Raw genomic sequence first — 17,640 nt, forward strand, 5'->3', positions numbered from 1 at the left:
ATGTTCATCCCTGGCAATTGAACACAGCAGCTCAAGAACATTTTAAGGGATTATCTTAAAACTCAAGGATGAGCTGATACGGTTTTGGACATCCATGGTCATGATCATTGGGCCTCATGTTCCTTTCACATGAAATGTCCACACACCAAAGAAACCACCCCAGCCCTTCTTCTTTATCCAGTACTTTAATTTAACTGTCCAACAATTGAATAGTTCCCAGAGGCACGTAACAGCCAGGATGTAGGGCTAAATTTTAACCAGTATTTAGTTTTAAAAATCAAGGTTATAGTTAATTTCCAGAAAAACTGCATCCTTACTGTTTATTTGATTTTCAACAGTAATTCAGCACTATACTACGGAAGAACACCACAGTATGATATTACCTATATTCAGCTCTTGATGTTAACTTTTTTCTACCAGCCACTGTGGCTAGTGGCTTTCCATGGTAACTAGCCCCTGAGATTTCCACTAGCCTCAATTTTGTTGTTAGAAAATCACATTTGTATGTCTGCCATGAGATGAAACAAATGCTCCATTTCAGCGTTCCTCTTAATGTACATCTGAAATAGCACATTACAGAGATTTGTGTCATAATTCACAGTTAGATACAGTCACTGAGACAAAGATAAAATGTTCTTGTTATATGTCGGTTACAGGCAACACATATACTGTTATATCTTTGGCTGATTCTGATTTTTGACACCTAGTTCCTTGTTCAACATTTTCTTTTCATTTATGAATTTCTTTTGAGGGAGAAATGCACTTAAAGCGCAGTCCCTGCATGGCCTCCAGCACTTTGAAGTGCATTTCTCCCTTATTACAAGAAATTCATGATTAAAACCAAAGCTTAGTTTTCTGTTTGGTACTTTGGCTGATGATGTGCTGATTATTGAACAGAGTCCTCAGTTCAAAACAACACAAAACTGAGACATGTCCTGTTACAGTTATAAAATAAAATTAGGAATTTCTCTGTCTTTGAAAACTTTGAGAAACATCTACAATACCTCAAAATTGATACCTCAATTAAAAAAACTATCTCACTAGGACTTTTTGAGTTAATGTATATTTTAGAACAAGAATTCTACATATTATATCTTTAATAGAAATTTCATGCACATATGCTGAGGTTTTTGTCATTTAGGAGAATATATCAATGAATATTCTTAAATATTAATATGATACATTTATTAGAAAAGCCTTGATGCATCGATTTGGCACATGATTCTCTTTATAGAAAAATTTAGTCACAAATCTTCAAGACGAAAATATGAAAAACATTTTGTAAATGATGATTTACCACATCAGTTTTCTTCCCTGTATTTCTGAAAAAATCTGAGTTGAAATTTCAAAAAATGATCTCTTAACATACTTACCCCTTCTAAATCTTTTTTTCATTGTTTTTTTAACGGTCTTATGCTATCTCAGGTCCAGGGAACTAATTAAACTGTTATACAAAGTGAAACAATTAAAATAATAAATGCTGCAGTCTTGAGGAGATCTTAATACATAAAAATCAGTGCATTTTTAACCAGTAATGGAGACATTTTAGGCTTTCTGCCAATCTAATAAATCTGTACGTTCTGCTCGCCTCCAGGCTCTTTGTCTTTCAACTGTCGGACCACAAGAAGCAACAAACAACCGGAGAGATCGCAGGCTGGTCAAACCTTCAGGTCACAAAGGTCAAGTACCATGTGGTGGCGCTTTTTCTCCCCATTTGCTAAATTAGTTCCCATTTATTTTTACTTGCTAATAGCTGCTTTTGTGCATGACAAGTTCACAGACACAAACTCAAATAAGCACTGAGGAGCCTCGCCGGTGTGTCCTGGAGGCGAGGCGAGAGGGCGCAGTCTGATTGTGTTTAGTGTTGGCCTGCTGACCCGTACAACAAAGTGACGTGATGTAAACCATGGCTGCGCTCCTGGCTTTATTTGATGTGACAGACCCCCAGTAAATATATATATAACAGGGTGAAGTTTACACCACTTCTCCACCTTTGTGCTAATTTCCTGACTTGAAACTGATTGGGTCAAATTATCAGTCTCGTGCGCACAAATTGCTCAGATTTAAAGGTATCGATTCATCAATAAAGACGGCTTCATGAGACATTTGTTTCTGATCAGCAGCGGAGGAATTCACCTCCATGAAGCAGCTCAAGTGTTAAAGCGTGTGAGGGAGGGGGGAGATGTGGAGGTCTGGTTTGTAGCAGCGTCAATGTTTCTGACAGATCACTGAAACAAACCCACCCAAATCACCAGGTGAATATCTGCCAGTGTGCAATGAGACATGTTAAACACGCTCTCCCGCTATTTGAGCTCTAATAGGCAGCTAATAGGCCCTCTTTCTGTGAGGCGTTTAGGGTCCAACGCTTCGCTCTGTCACTCACTCTCTTGACCTCATTGTGTTTCTAATGGCTAAGGCAAGCGTTGCCAGACACTGACGCAATAATGCCTCTCACGCTGTTTTCCAAAGAACCAGAAGAGAAAGCGTCCTTTTTTCTATGTAAATTCTCCTTTTGCACATAACTTATATCTTCATGTGATATTGGTATTATCATGCCTCCATCACACAAATCCCTCATTAAAAGAGCAACATTTCATCACTTTTCAATCTTGAGAGTCAATCTACCAGTGCAATGACTTTCAACAGGAAAAATGGGGTCTGTTTCATTTCCACAGAGTGCCCTGCTTTCAGAACTATGCAACTTTAGGAGCAGGCAGTTTTCTTGTGAGAGGAGCATGTAGCTTTACCGCACACACCAGCCTTAAGCTTAAAAGAAGCCAGTTAGCCCATCTCAGTACTGTTCAGTGCAAAGGCTGAGTCTGAAAGACAGATGGTGATGGTGGAATATTAACCTAATAAGTGGTTGTTCCACCCTTGGAAGCAACAACTGCTGGCAATGAGTCTTTCACAACACTGTGGAGTAATTTTGGCCCACTCTTCTTTGCAGAATTGATTTACTTCAGCCATGTCTGAGGAAATTCAAGCATGAGCTGCCTATTTAAGGTCATTTCAATCAGATCTAAGTCTGTACTTTGACTATGCCACTCCAAATCCTTAATTTTGTTGTTTCTGAGCCATTCAAAGGTGGACTTGCTGGTGTGTTTTGGATCATAGTCTACTGCATAACCCAAGTGTGCTTGAGCTTGAGGTCACAAACTGATGGACGGACATTCTCCTCCAGGATTTTCTGGTAGAGAGCTGAATTCATGGTTCCATCAGTTTCAAAGATCGTTCATGTCCTGAAGGAGCAAAGCAGCCCCAGACCATCACACTGCCACCACCATGTTTGACTGCTGGTATGATGTTCTTGGTATGAAATGCTGTCTTAGTTTTACTCCAGATGTAACGGGCCACACACCCTCCAGAAAGTTCAACCCTTGTCACGTCAGTGAACATATAAATATTTTCCCAAAAGTCCTGGGCATCATCAAAATGTTTTATTGATGAATGTGAAACAAACCTCTGTGTTCCTTTTGGTCAGCAGTAGTTTTTTCAAACTCTGTCAGGAATGACATTTTTTCCAGTTTTTTTTTTTTTTTTATTGTTGAATCATGAAGACTGACCTTAACTGAGTCAATAGAAGCCTGCAGTTCTTTAGATGTCGTTCTGGGTTCTTCTGTGGCCTCCTGGATGAGTCGTCAGTGTGCTCATGGAGTAATTTTGGTGGAGCAGCCACTCCTGGGAAGCCTTAGAAATGGCTTTATTGTTAGTTTTCATGGATGGTTTGTTTCATGAATAAATGAAATCATCATCAATCTGAATTTTGTATTTACTTGGGACACCTTTACTTAATATTAAAATGTGTTTGAAACATTTTAGTGTGACAAATATGCAAAAACCAGTATATTTTTATACATATTATTTTAAAAGTCTTTTTCAGTTTTAGAGTGTGCAGGGCTTCAGAGAGAAAGCCCAAACAAAAACAGCATATTTTTTTAAGGGCTCTTCCCTCCTTTGAGGGTCTTGTCAGGCAAAGCTAGAGCTGCTATTACCATTAGAGATATGACTTGTTTATTTGTTCATATCACTTCAACTTTCCACATAATCCCACGCAGCTCTTCAGCAAGAGACGGAAACAGAATTATTTTGGCTGGCTGATGTTGTGAGTGTTCACGGGGTTGTGGTCATATCTGCCTGGTGCTGTTTCCCATATGGTTGTCATAAAAAATATGATCTTATAAGCTCAAAACATATCCTTTCAGATTGTATTATATCAAATCTTGGCACGGTAGCGGGTCTGGCACCAGTGAGTAGAAAATCTCTGCAGTGTTATCACAGAGTAAGTGTGTGGTCAACAGCTGAGGGAGATAACCGCACTAATAGGCATGGGCAGGTTTAATCTATTCAGGGTGATATTTTGGTGTTCAGTGTCCATTCAGAGGCTGGAATTAGTGTGTTTTAATTTGTTTTTCATCATGACAGTCGCAAGTTCAGTTGAGTTTACACTGTCCCAGTGGAATGTGTGAAAAGTGTGAAATCGAGCCACGAGACGACAACTAAAAAGTTGAAGTTTCTTTCGTAACACATGTATGGGTAATAAATGTGGTGAAAGGCTTTCAGAAAACAAAAGGAAAACAATACAATTCCTTGAAAATTCTGCAAGAATACATGCCTTAAAATGAGCAAAAGTTCAAAACTAGCAATCAAGAGGCCGCTTTATAACCCAGTTTATGTAAGATCGATTTGTGTGGCGGCGTTTGCTCCTTCAGTGAACCAAAACACACACTGAAACTTGATGATACTTTCTCGTATAAAAATATGAAAATACATATTTCATATGAAAATATTTTCATTGTGCATTGCATTTATCACAATCAGTGTGACTCAATGAGTCTGAGGTGATGACAGAACGCTGCGCAGCAGTTCACCTGAACAGGTGATGATGAATACGCTTCATTATAATGAAAAAATGTTCTGTAATAACAGTATTTTATCTTAAATACACAGCATTGATATATCATTTAATATAAGCTGTAGGAACTTGGTATCTTAAACTAACAGACAAGACGAAAGCCAGGGTGTGGCTATTATGTTTCTAAGCAAGGTTTTATGTTACCCTGACTGGTATTACTGTCTACTGTCAAAAAGCAACAAGCAGATGATTAGTGGCAACATAAGGAGAAATAAAATATGAAACTCTGTTTGTGTTGTCATCAGGTGATTTAGTTACAGTAGGCTCATGAAGTCTGAAACTGAAAACAGGCAAACTTGTTTTTTTCTAGAAAAAGCAGAAAGTTTAAAAAAAATGGGGATTAGGAAATATGAAAACCAGAACTATCACCTGCAGGTTTTATGCCCATGCAATGTATGTACCTTCCGAACAGTGAAAGTACAGTGGTAGATGAAAAGAGGTTCAGCCTTCCACTAAAGTGACATTTAAGCAAAGTTTGAAGAGAGTCCTTTAAGGCAGTGGTTCTCAACTGGCTCTGCCTCAAGACCCACCAGTATTATGACAGATCACGACCCAAGTTTCCTAGAAAAATTTCACCAACACACGTTTAGTTAATTGAATATGTTGCAGTTTGGAGCATGATTGGACCAAAACACCTGATATCAAAAAGGGACAAAACTGACAAAAATGTCCCTCTTTCCCCATCATTATGTGTCAATTGTTGCCAATTTTCTAGAGAACTTGTGAAATGACTTCATTACCATGTATTGCAAGAAAGGAAGATACATTTGTTGAAATACTGATCAAACATTTGAACTTACCCAGTGTCACAGTAAAACAGGGTAAATTAAAAGGTATCGATGCATGTCCAATGAGGATTTCAGGACTTTACCACCTTTTTTTTCTGACACCTAGTCGCAGCCCACTGAAAACTGCTCCGTGACCCACTTTTGGATCCCGACCCACCAGTTGAGAACCACTGCTTTAAAAGCATCCTTGAGATATACACTATATGGACAAAAGTATTTGGACACCAACAGGGACTGTAATGACATTGTATAGGGTTGAGGTCAGGGCTCTGTGCCGGCCAGTCAAGTTCTTCCACACCACTCATCAAACCATGTCTTTAAACTCCTTTCTTTGTGCACAGTCATGTTGGAATAGAAAAGTGCAATCCCCAAACTGCTGCCACAAAGTTGGAAGAATAGCATTGTCCAAAATGTCTTGGTATGTTGAATTTGTAAGATTGCTCTTCACTGGAGAGAAGGAGCCTAGCCCAAACCCTGAAGAACAGCCTTATATCATTATCCCTTCTCCACCAAATTTCATGCAGTCAGGCAGGTAACGTTCTCCTGGCATCCTCACTCATCTGACTGCCAAACAGAAGAGACGTGATTGGTCACTCCACAGAACACTTCATCAGACGTGATGAAGGGCTACGGCCCAAAACGTCACATATGTGGGGATAACCTTCATTAAACAAGCTTCGGAGCAGCTTCTGGTCTGCGGATTGTATTTTGCTGTTTTGGCTGTGACTTATCTTGGTTCAGCACCCATGACTTCACTATTGGGATGTGCATGCTTTTGAACTAATTTTGCGAAAGCAAACAGGAAAATCTTTAAAATTTCACCTTGTTTTGGCGTTGATAAAGATGTATTGTTTGTTGAGAAACACAGCATCATATCTTCTTGATTTTAACCACTAAAGATATGCAATATTCCTACTAGAGTCATCAGATGAGATCAAATTTAAAGCCATCCTTGCATGTAATGAGTACAAAAAAGGGTGGTCCTAGAGTTAATCCCTGAGGAACTCCACCAGTTATATGGGATAAGCCAATGAGTACTTCTTGACTAGAAACAGATGAGGGAGATGGTAAACACATGCAGATGCTTCTGTTCATTGATGGGACCATGAGAGACAGCTAGTTTCATTATTATGGGTCTCATGGGCCTTTGTGGCCATATGCACTTAATTTTCATTTGTTCTAACACCATTAGGCTTTGTAATGAATACTAAAGTATCTTCCCAATAGTCTCCTCCCCTCCTTTTATGTCACCCTGCAACATCTACTAATTAACTACAACAGAACAGAAATCAAAAATAGAGATGACACTATGAAGCCCATCATCTAAAGTTGAAAAAGAATTAGAGCCTACAGCCAGTTTTCTTTTCTTGAGCTGCACTTTGACTTCCAATAGCACGCTGGCTTCATAAATTTCTCACCATGCATGTAACTTTATGGACATTCTTTAAACAATTTGTGATTGATTTCACAGACCTTAACTGCATTTAGTCACACATCTTAAAGCAACCATAGCCTATTCTCCTGGAATTTAATAAATCAAAGTGCTATTCTCTTTTGTGTTAGCTGCATTAAGTTTTATCACTTCATCACACCCTGATAACACAATTTTGAAGATGAATGTTGCATCAAAACCCGTATCGCAGTGATCAATCTTCCCTCAAAAGTTCATATTGAATGCACTTTCTGACTCTGCAAAGACTCTGTGAACATTCTTTGGTTCTTAGCCAGCTAACCTTCTGCCCATTAAGGGATTACCATTGTCAAAGAATGGATAAAACCCTGCTCTGTAAGGTGTTAGCTCTATCATAGTTCATAATTTTTCTCAAACAGAGCTGTGAGAAGGTGGGCTGGACGGTAAAGCATACAGACGTGGCCTTGTTCATGAGGCTGCTATCATTCCTAGCCCTCCACCCTTCATGTACATTACAAGGCAGCTTAAGGGAGTGGGCAGCCCCTTCCCCATCCATCTTGACTTGATAAAACACCATGTATCATCCAAAAGAAAGACAAAGACACAAGGGACTATTAAACAAAGGAGGTATATGTGTGGCAAATCGTGTGTGACATCCATTTTCAGCACTTCAAATGTGCATGAGTCACTGAATGCGATAGGCAGCGTTTGAGTGAACTAAAGGCAAGAGTTTTGTATTTATTGCTCTCACATGTATGATCTCATATAACACACCTAAGCCCTGACTAAATATGTGTTGTTGATTCCACAGGCAGGTTAAGTCAAGAAAATAACCACATGCTGATGTCATGCTATTTTTCCCCCGTGTCAGGAGGGCCGACCGGCCCCTTTACCACAGAAGAAAATACAAGATGACAAATGGCAGCAAGCTGGCTCGCACATTAAGATGAAGAGAGCAAACAATGCTTGCCAGCGGTGAAATTAGCAAAGTAAGTAAGAAGATATACGTAGCTGGGCCCTCTGCGACTACTCTAATGTATGACACCGGACAATGTGAGCCTGCATAAAGGGTCTCCATCAGCAGCATCTTGATTAATGTCAAACAGTGATCCAAGTAGTCAGGCTAGATTTCTTATCGCTAATTAATGCAGCAGATCAGATTTCCAGTGTTGGACAATGCCATGGAGCGCTGACAAATATCACATATAGAGATCATACGATGAGAACAGCAATCACATATCTGATCATGAAGGAAACATGGTGATATCAGCAGTCATCGCCTCATATCAGGTGTCAGCCTGCTGTCGTCTATAATGCTAAACTTGATTTTATCTGATATGCAGGGCCGCCCACAAGGGTGGATGAAGAGGAGAGCTTTAAAGGGGCCCCGCCAAGTTGGGGGCCCATGGAGGTAAGCAAAATCCCTGGTCACTGCAGAATTAAGTTTTGATAACAATTAACCAGAATAATAACCACTCTTGTCAAAGCAACAAAAAGTTCATTTCATGTATTTATGCTGTAGAACAATTAAGCCTTCCTCAAAATGTAAAGCCGCTTTCTTAAAACTGAATTAGCTTTTAATTAATGATGTTAACAGTGTGGTAGGGCACATCGAACCAAACGATTACAAAAGTATTATCAGACTTCATTGCCAGGCAATAATGTGCACAAACATCAGGATGCAAAAAGTAGAAGAAACTGAGGCAAGATTTTTAGGGAAAAAAATAGAATAATTGTGAAAACAGTCAAAAAATTGCATAAATGGGTTAAAGGGGGCAAGAACTGGATAAAGTGGCAAGAAGGCAGCATTAATGGATGCCAAAAAAATGAAATGAAAAATGCCAAAAAGCTGCAAAAATTGCCAAAAGATGGCCAAAAAAAGTTGCAGAAAAGGGCAAAAAAAGTGCAACAAATGGGCAAAAAGAGGCAAATATTCTTTAGAAGTGGAAAAAATGGGTAATAGTGGGTATAAAATTGCAAAAAGTGGGCAAAAAAATGGCAAAACGTGAAAAAAAAACAAAAATGGGTGAAAAGGGCAAAAAGGGGATAAAAGTGGCTAGATAGAAGTTTCAAAAAAGTGGACAAAAATTGGCAAAAGGCTGCAAAAATGTTTTTTTAGTCGCAAAAAGAAGTGGCAATAATAGATGGAAAAAGTGATGAAATAGGTTCAAAAGTACCACAAATATATAATTCCAACATCAGAACTCAATAACAGCTTAACACACTTTTCAGGTCCAACATGACGTAACTGTTAGCCATGCTAACACCAGTGCTACTGATGCAACACTCATACATTGATATCATAAATGAATCACAGGGCCCATTGACTGGGTTTTTCAGGGGCCCAGCTAATTGTGTTAGTGGGCCTGCTGGTTTGGCTGAGATGGATTTCGAATGTACCAAAAAGGTATTACGTAAGGGCAAAGGCCCCAAGCTTGGCTAAGACCTTGGTAGTCCTTGTTTTTGGCCGCTGTCATGTGATGTTGTTCGGCAGATAAAGATAGTGACGACAAAAATGTCCGGCTGGAAAGTTTGCCAATTACCAAATGTAGAAAGTGTGAATAGTTACATATCATGTACTGTTAACGACAATATGTGCTGCCAAGAAAGCTTTAATATAAACTCAAACTCATTCAGCTAGACCTACTTTCTTTGTGTGGTCACGCTACTTCCTGTTCAAAGCAGAGCTTTGTTTATCTACATAGCGTAGCACATGGCATATACAGGCGGTGAATATGGAGGATGTCAATCAAAATCAATCTTTTTGGTAAGTTTGAAACTGAACACTGTGCAGGAAAATGAAGGGTATGGACAATTTTGATTGAATCTTCAGTGCAGGTGATAATGAAGCCAGAACCAGGAGGAAGCTGAGCGGCATAAACACTGAAGCTGCAGCTGTAGGAAGGCTGGGCCTGCGCCTAGTAGAACGTTGCAGAGGACTTACAGACTGGGAAAATAGCCACTCCTAACACACCATCTCTACTTTGTGAAACCAGTCAACAAGCACTTTTGACTGAGAAAAATTAGAGAAAATTGAGGGAAAATGTTAAAAGGATGCGCTGCTTCTCTCATAGAATGTAAGAAACTGTGTTGGGGGTACCGCATTACAAATTACCTAACCTTTACATGCATTTTATTTGTCTCCAATACAGTGCAAAGTGTATTTCTGTGTCTTTGTGTGTTTTGCAAACTACATTAGTGTTGCCTTACCCCTCTGGATTAGTGACAGAACAGAGAGTAGCCTTCCCAGTGTACTGTTGCAGATACCCAAAATCCAGCCAAACCCTCTGCTGACCGCAGCTACAACACAACATGGCAGCAGCAAAGGTCGATTTGTTTGTGAGTTTGTTTTCATACGGGTTTTCTTTGGATTGTAAATCGAAAAGGGGGTTCAAGTGACATCATGTAAACTTGATTCTGACAAATTTGATCTTGGTTATTTGAAGAAAAACAGACAGCAGTGCAAGGTTTGACATGAGTCGAGTAAGTGCATTTAACCAGTGAAGAACACAGAAATATACACAAAGTCTTAAGAAATATACACATCAACCTGGCTTTGAAATGGAATATGTTATAATGATGAATTGCAGAAGTACAAAGAGAAGACAAACTTAGTGGATAAACCACAAAAACTGTTGGAGGCCTAAACAGGAAAATTGACCCAAGACACTCATATATCTTATTTATTTTGCTTTCTCTCAGTCTTGTTCTTTTAAAGCTGGTGTTTTGACATTTATTTTGTCGTGCAACCATGGTTCCATGGCTCCAACTGTTTGATCAACAAGAGAATGGTTACCTTGACTATTGAAGCTCCTCTTTAACTCATTGTTATCTTTCTGATTCTCTCTGGTTAGCAAAGCAATGCATGTGAAAAAATACCCTGAGAACTGAGAAGTGGAATAAAAGATTTAATGTCACACTAATGGACTGAGTTCTCCATACTTTTCCGTTCACCTCTGACTGAACTTGGCCTCATGAGTCAAGGATGGGAGGGATAGAGGTGGGACAAGGATTGTGGATGGCTGCTTTGACAGGGGAAAGAGGCCATGCCTGTGGAGAGTACAGACTCGGGAGCTGAGCGAGATAACGAGGAATGACAGCCACCTTGTGCTAATGGTTCCGCAGTGTCACTCCTGTAGCGGTCTCACCCTGATGACATCATTGTTAAAGGCAGGCAAGTGTCACAACCGGTCTTAAAGGATATCTCTCAAATCATCTGCTGCTGCAGAAGAACAGCCACGACTGCAATTAAAAATGTACTTATTTTTTTTATATCTGTTGTGTTGGTGGCTTTTCAAAGTGGCAAAGGACAACAGGCCAGGGACTTCAGCAGTTTTAAAAGTAATGTAAAGCCATTTTTGGTATAAGTTTAATGCTAATGGCAGGACTTTAAATGGCCACAGTGGCCATTGACAACATGCAGATGGATATGGTTTAGTATTCATATTATTAATCATCATAAGTGGGCAGCAAACGTCAAGATATTTGGGACAATGTTTTTGTTTCAAGGGTTATTTTGTTGTGCGGAGGGAACTACAAGGAGAGGCAAACATGTTCCCAACAGATTGTTTCATGAAATGGAATAACAGCCAATCAGGAAACAAGCTTACTGGAAGAGGAAGCACAACAAACACAGCCAGGAGATTATTAAGTCAAAGCAAAAAGTTACAAGAATGTCAAAAATAGAAGACCAACTTCTTGTTTTATTGCAATGTAAGTGATTATACTGTGTGTACTGTGAAGCCCATCGCAGTCCTACTGACAAAGAGAGGATTTTCAGCTACATAATTACTGCAGTGGATGTAGCAGTTTGACTTACATAAGATTTCAGTTTGGTTAATGTAATTGATAGTATGTAGTGTGTTGTGTTAGACACATTTCATCATGTGGTCGGTCTCCCATCATTCTGAAGAGCTTAGTGACTTCAAGTGTGGTTCTGTGATAGATGAAATGATAATATTAGAAAGAGGAAGCGTTTTCGGGACAACAGCAACTCAGCCACAAAGCAGAAGACCACATAAAATCAAAGAGCTAAGGTGCATGATGTATAAACGTTACAAATGCTCTACTGATCCCATAGCTAAGGAGTTCTTGGTTTCCACTGGCATTAATGGAGCTTCATGGAATGGGTTTCCACAGCCAGATAGCTGCATGCAAGCTCCATATCATCAGCGTCGGATGGAGTGGTGTAGAGCAAACAGACTCTGGACTGCAGAGCAGTGGAAAAATGCTCTGTAGAGTGATGAACCACACATCTCTGTTTGACAGTCAGATGGTTGAGTCTGGGTTTGGTGAATGCCAGGGGAACATTGCCTGCTGACTGCATTGTGCCAGCTGCTAAGTTTGGTGAAGGACAGATGAGGCTGTTTTTCAGGGTTTGGTTTTGGCTCCTTACCTCTAGTGAAGGCTGATCTTAACGCTTCAGCAAATGAAGATATTTTAGACGATGCTATGCTTCCAACCTTATAGCAACAGTTTGAGGAAGGCCCTTTTCTATTCCAACATGACTGTGCCCCAGTGCACAAATCAGTGACTATAAAGACATGGTTCGATGAGTTCAGTGTGGAAGAGCTTGACTGGCCCATGTAGAGCCCTGACCTCCACCCCAGTGAACATCAGTACCTGACCCTATAGATGCTTTACAGAATGACTGGGCACAAATTTCCAAGACATTTATCTATTTGGTGTATAACACTCTGTTATAGGACCCACATGACTTAAAAGTAGCAGTGTTAATTTGGCACTTTAAATGAAATGCATTTTAGTTTAAGTCACATTTTCGTCCTTACTACCCTTTTTAGTTTTAGTCTCGTTTTAGTGGACACAAGCTCAAAACATTTTAGTCTAGTTTTAGTCCATAAAAAGTCTCACATTTAAATCTTTACCTTTAGTCAAAGCATTTAGCTTGGAGAAAGAATAGCTACGGATGCATTGTATTTTAACAGATTTACCCACAGTGGAGAAATATCACGGATTTTGAGTGTCCAACGAAAACTACATTACATTTTAGTCTAGTTTTAGTCATTTTGAAAAAACTAAGCTTAGTTTTGTCCGTTTTAGTCATCACAGATCTATTTTTGTTAGTTTTGTCTAGTTTTTGTTATGGAAGAAGGCTGTGGATGGATAGTTAAGTCATAGTTTTAGTCAGCAAAATTAACAGTGAATAGTAGCATCATTAAGTTGCAACATTACTGATTTTCTGGTTTTGAAAGATGCAGAACTAAGGCTATAATTGAAATGGGCTTCAGTTCTCATCCCAGCATTTGATCTGATAGAAATTATGAAGTGGGTCACATAATTCCCTACACTAATTCACAATGGGGAAATGAATCTGCGTACCAAATTTTGTGGCATTTCATCCACCATGTGCCAAAGTGGATAATTGGCCTACATATCAACACAATTGTTTTCCAGAGCCATGCCACAATCAGTGAACCTAAGACTGCTAAGGATACTGTAGATCTGTGAGGAATAAGGATTAACTTTTAAATCCATTCAGCAGAGGGAGTAGCAAAGAAAAACTTGTGTTCCTGCTGGGGTTGTGTGTTAGTCTATACTCAGCTCAGGGTCCACTTTTAATCTTAATCCTTCTGTGCTCGTCTCTACAAGGAAACCCCTCAGAGGTCCAGTGGCAGTATCATTTCCTAGAGGATTTCTGTAAGCAGGTTTTAAAAATACAGCTTATGGCTCTGCAGGCTCAGAGCAGAGTGAAGTGGCTTCAGAGAGTAAGCCACTTTACTCCTCACAGAGAATCTTTCACAGACCTGAAATCCACTCGAAGCCCATAGAAATGAATAACTCCTAAAGTCTCGCCTTTGAGCTGTTGAGTGGGAACGGTGAAGTCATCACTCGGCAAAATGCTAACAAGGCTATTGTGCGTGAGATTAACGTTCCCCGGAGGCCCCAGCGGACTGAACCGTGGATCTTTCAGGGGAGCTCAGAATATGACAGGTCCACCCTCAACTCAAAACAGGAGAATAATACACCGGAGTGACCCGCATTAGCACTTGCATATAGGTCCCTATGCTGATGACTCAATGGTATAGATGCTGGCAGTGCTTCAGCATTACCATGACAGTGTGTTGGTGTGGGTGTGTGTGTACACTTTAATCAGCATCACCATGACAAACAGTGAAGCTCTGAGGCCGAAGAAAAGGTGCCATCAGTGTTTTGGCAAGGTTATGCAACTGTTTAATCAAATTCAAATTTCCCTGGTTAAAAGAAACGGGCAAACACTGAGACTCCAGAAGCTATTCAGACACGTCTGAATGAGTTGCTGAGGTTTGTCTTTGGAGTCTAACGGAACGCTTTTGCCTTTTACGTCCAATAGCAACCGCTTTTATAACCCACATTGTATTTTCTCTGTGACCTGGCCAAGGATACAGGATCACAGAGCCAAATGTAATATTGGAGGTCACAAATAAAAATGTCCAGTGGTGCCTGACAATGGTCCAGTAGTTGTGCCAACTAGCCATGCAGACTGTCCCCAACTAGTGCAGACTGGTGCGGACTCTGCCCAACTGGGAATCATGGGTAAAATCTGCCAAAAGATCTTGTCTGTCTTCAGCTTAAGAGCCACCACACAAAGACGTTTCCAGGAAATAAGCTACAAGTGTTGTGTTTCCAATTTCAACCCACTCCTGAACCCTAAACGTCTCACCTTGGCTAAAAGGAAAACAACTGAACATTTGCTCAGGTGAAAGTAAATTTTGCATGTCATTGGGAAATCGAGGTCCCAGTGTCTGGGGGAAGAACCAAGAGGCTCAGAATCCAAGGTGCTTAAAGTCAGTTGTTTATTTCATGCTTCTGTCTGCTGACAAGCTTTGTGGGGATGTTAATTTGTTTTTCCATTAGGTCTTGGCGCCTACCCACAGTGCCAAACATGATGATACTGGCAAGCCAACTGGCCTGACCTGAACCCTATAAAGAACCTCTGGGGAAAAGTTAAGAAGAAGATGAGAGACACCAGACTCAACATTACAGTGGAGCAGATGGTCTCTATCAAAGCGACATGGGCTTTACAACATCCCAGCAGTGCCACGGACTGATCGCTTTGATGCCAAACTCATGAAGTAGCCAGGTGCAAAAGGAGGCCTGATCGAAGAACTGAGTGCACAAATGAGCATACTTTTAAGAAGATTGGCATTTCTGTATTATAAGTCCTGCTTTTGTTCAGTCTTATGCAATATTTTAACATTATAAAATGTTGGATTTTTTCTTCTCATTAGCTTTAAGCCATTCTCCTCAATATCAAAACAAAAAAAAGCTCTCCATTTCTTTTTTTTCATGTGCTTGTATGGCTTCTCGGATAGGTTTTGAAACAAATTAAAGTTTGAATTTTTGTAAAGGCAACAGTTTTTGTAAATGCTTTTTCAGGATCCATGGTTTAGGGTAAATGTATGATGCCTTGAATCTCAGGGCTACAACAGAACAGGGTACAGTAAAGTTTTAAGTTTATGATGGTAACAGCAGGAGACTCAGTAAAAAGTAGGAATATTTGTGTAACCCCCATGCTACTATCATTTGACTTACAGCAACCAAAAACAAAGGACACTCTTGATTAGTCAGATTTAAGACAATAAAAAAAAATGTCTGATTTGCCATCTTTGTTGAGAAGAAGTTGGATCCGAGTCGAAACTAAATAGGACAAAAGAGTACACATGGCACCGAGAGAGACCAGACGTGATGTAAACATGCTGAATGTGTAAGTTCTCATGTATGTCATTTTGGATCAAAGACCATGCCCCAGATTGATGTTGAGTGGCATGAAAGTCCCTCTAACCCCATAATAAGTAAAACTAAAAGCCAGATTCCCATGAAGACTCGCAACCTCAAGGCCTCTCAACACTGACATGACCCCCACTGTTCTTGAGTGTCACCCTAAAAAGGATTATTGCTTTACACTAAAAATGGGTGTGTGTTGTATAGAAGTGTGGGACAGGAAGTACGCGACAGGCAGCGTAGGACCTCAAGGGTTAGTAAATGATTGAACTCTTGTAGCTTTTAAGGCCAGTTTATTTTCTTAGTTTACATTGCATATCTTAATCTAACTAATAAATATAATCAGCTTGTGTTTCCTTACAAAAGCTTGGCTGCTTTTTCAAAGCCACATAGGCTTATCCTGATTGGATAGCAGCTTTTGCACACAACAAAAGCATGTGGACAAGTGTGTCTCAAGTATTTACCATCTATTAACACTAACAGAATCATCAAACAGATTTCAAATTCATCACTGTTGCTGCGCCTGTCAAGCTGTCATGTTTCTGTCTTTCAGTTATTCATAATAATCAAATTAGGACTTCAGAAAGTAGAAGAAAAATAAAGCTCATTTCTAGCTGGAAACTTAACCTGCTTGTCTTGGGCTACAAGAAAAAATCAATACAAGCTTTGGCCTTGCTGTGTGCTTATTCTACAACACAAACAAAAAATGGTGCTAATTTTCTTTTTCTTTGCTCTTAAACAGAACTGCTACTACAGCAGCCAATATGAGCTAAACAACTGATTTCTCAGGAAAATGCTCCATGAGACGCGGCCTGTGTTGTCTTTGCTGTGTGCTTGGGTTCATCGTCATGTTGGAAGGTGAACCTTCAGCCCAGTCTGAGGTCCTGAGCACTGGGGAACAGGTTTTCATTGAGGATATCTCTGTACTTTGCTCAATTCAGCTTTTTCTAAACTGTGACTCTGCCTGTCCCTGCAGCTGAAAAGCAACCCCACAGCATGATGCTGCCACCACTATGCGTCACTGTTGGGATGGTATTGGGCAGGTGATGAGCGGTGCATGGTTTCCTCCAGATATAAGGTTAAGTGTTGAGGCCAAACAGTTTAATCTTGGTTTCATTTCACCAGAAAATCTTGTTTCTAATAGTCTGAGTCGTTCAGGTGCTGTTTTGCTAACCCTAAGCAGGCTTTCATGTGTTTTGCACTGAGAAAGGCTCCTGTCTGCCATAAATCCTAAATCAGTGGAAGTCTGCAGTGATAGCAGTCCTTCTGGAACTTTGTTCTATCTCCATAGAGGATCTCTAGAGCTCAGTCAGAGTGACCACCAGGTTCTTGGTCACCTCTCTTACTAAGGCCCTTCTAATTGCTCAGTTTGGCCGGCGACCAGATCTTGGAAGAGTCCTGGTTTTACCAAAGTGCTTGAGAATTATGTAGGTCACTCTGCTCTCAGGAACCTTTGGAGCTTTTGTTTTCTTGTGTTTTGAGCTTGCCTTAAAGAAATAAAGACAATGACAGAGATGCAAATGAACCTAATCTCATAAACAGAGGTCAAAATTGAATGGTACAGCAGAAAAGCAGTCTTTTGGAGTAGACATCCTTATTTATTGTGTAATATTATTGGAAAAAATACAAATCTATGTTTGGCAACTGATAGATAAAACAATTCTCAGCCTTTATAATGTAAGAAGATCAGACTGCTACCGTGGCTACGCTAGTTAGCTTTAGAAACTAAAATTAGCAGATCAAATCTTTTTTTTTTCCTTTTTCCTTTCATTCATAAGTTAGACTTCTGCTGTTTTCATTTTGGTCCT

This window comes from Cheilinus undulatus, linkage group 16 (assembly GCF_018320785.1).
Source record: "Cheilinus undulatus linkage group 16, ASM1832078v1, whole genome shotgun sequence".
NCBI lineage: Eukaryota > Metazoa > Chordata > Actinopteri > Labriformes > Labridae > Cheilinus > Cheilinus undulatus.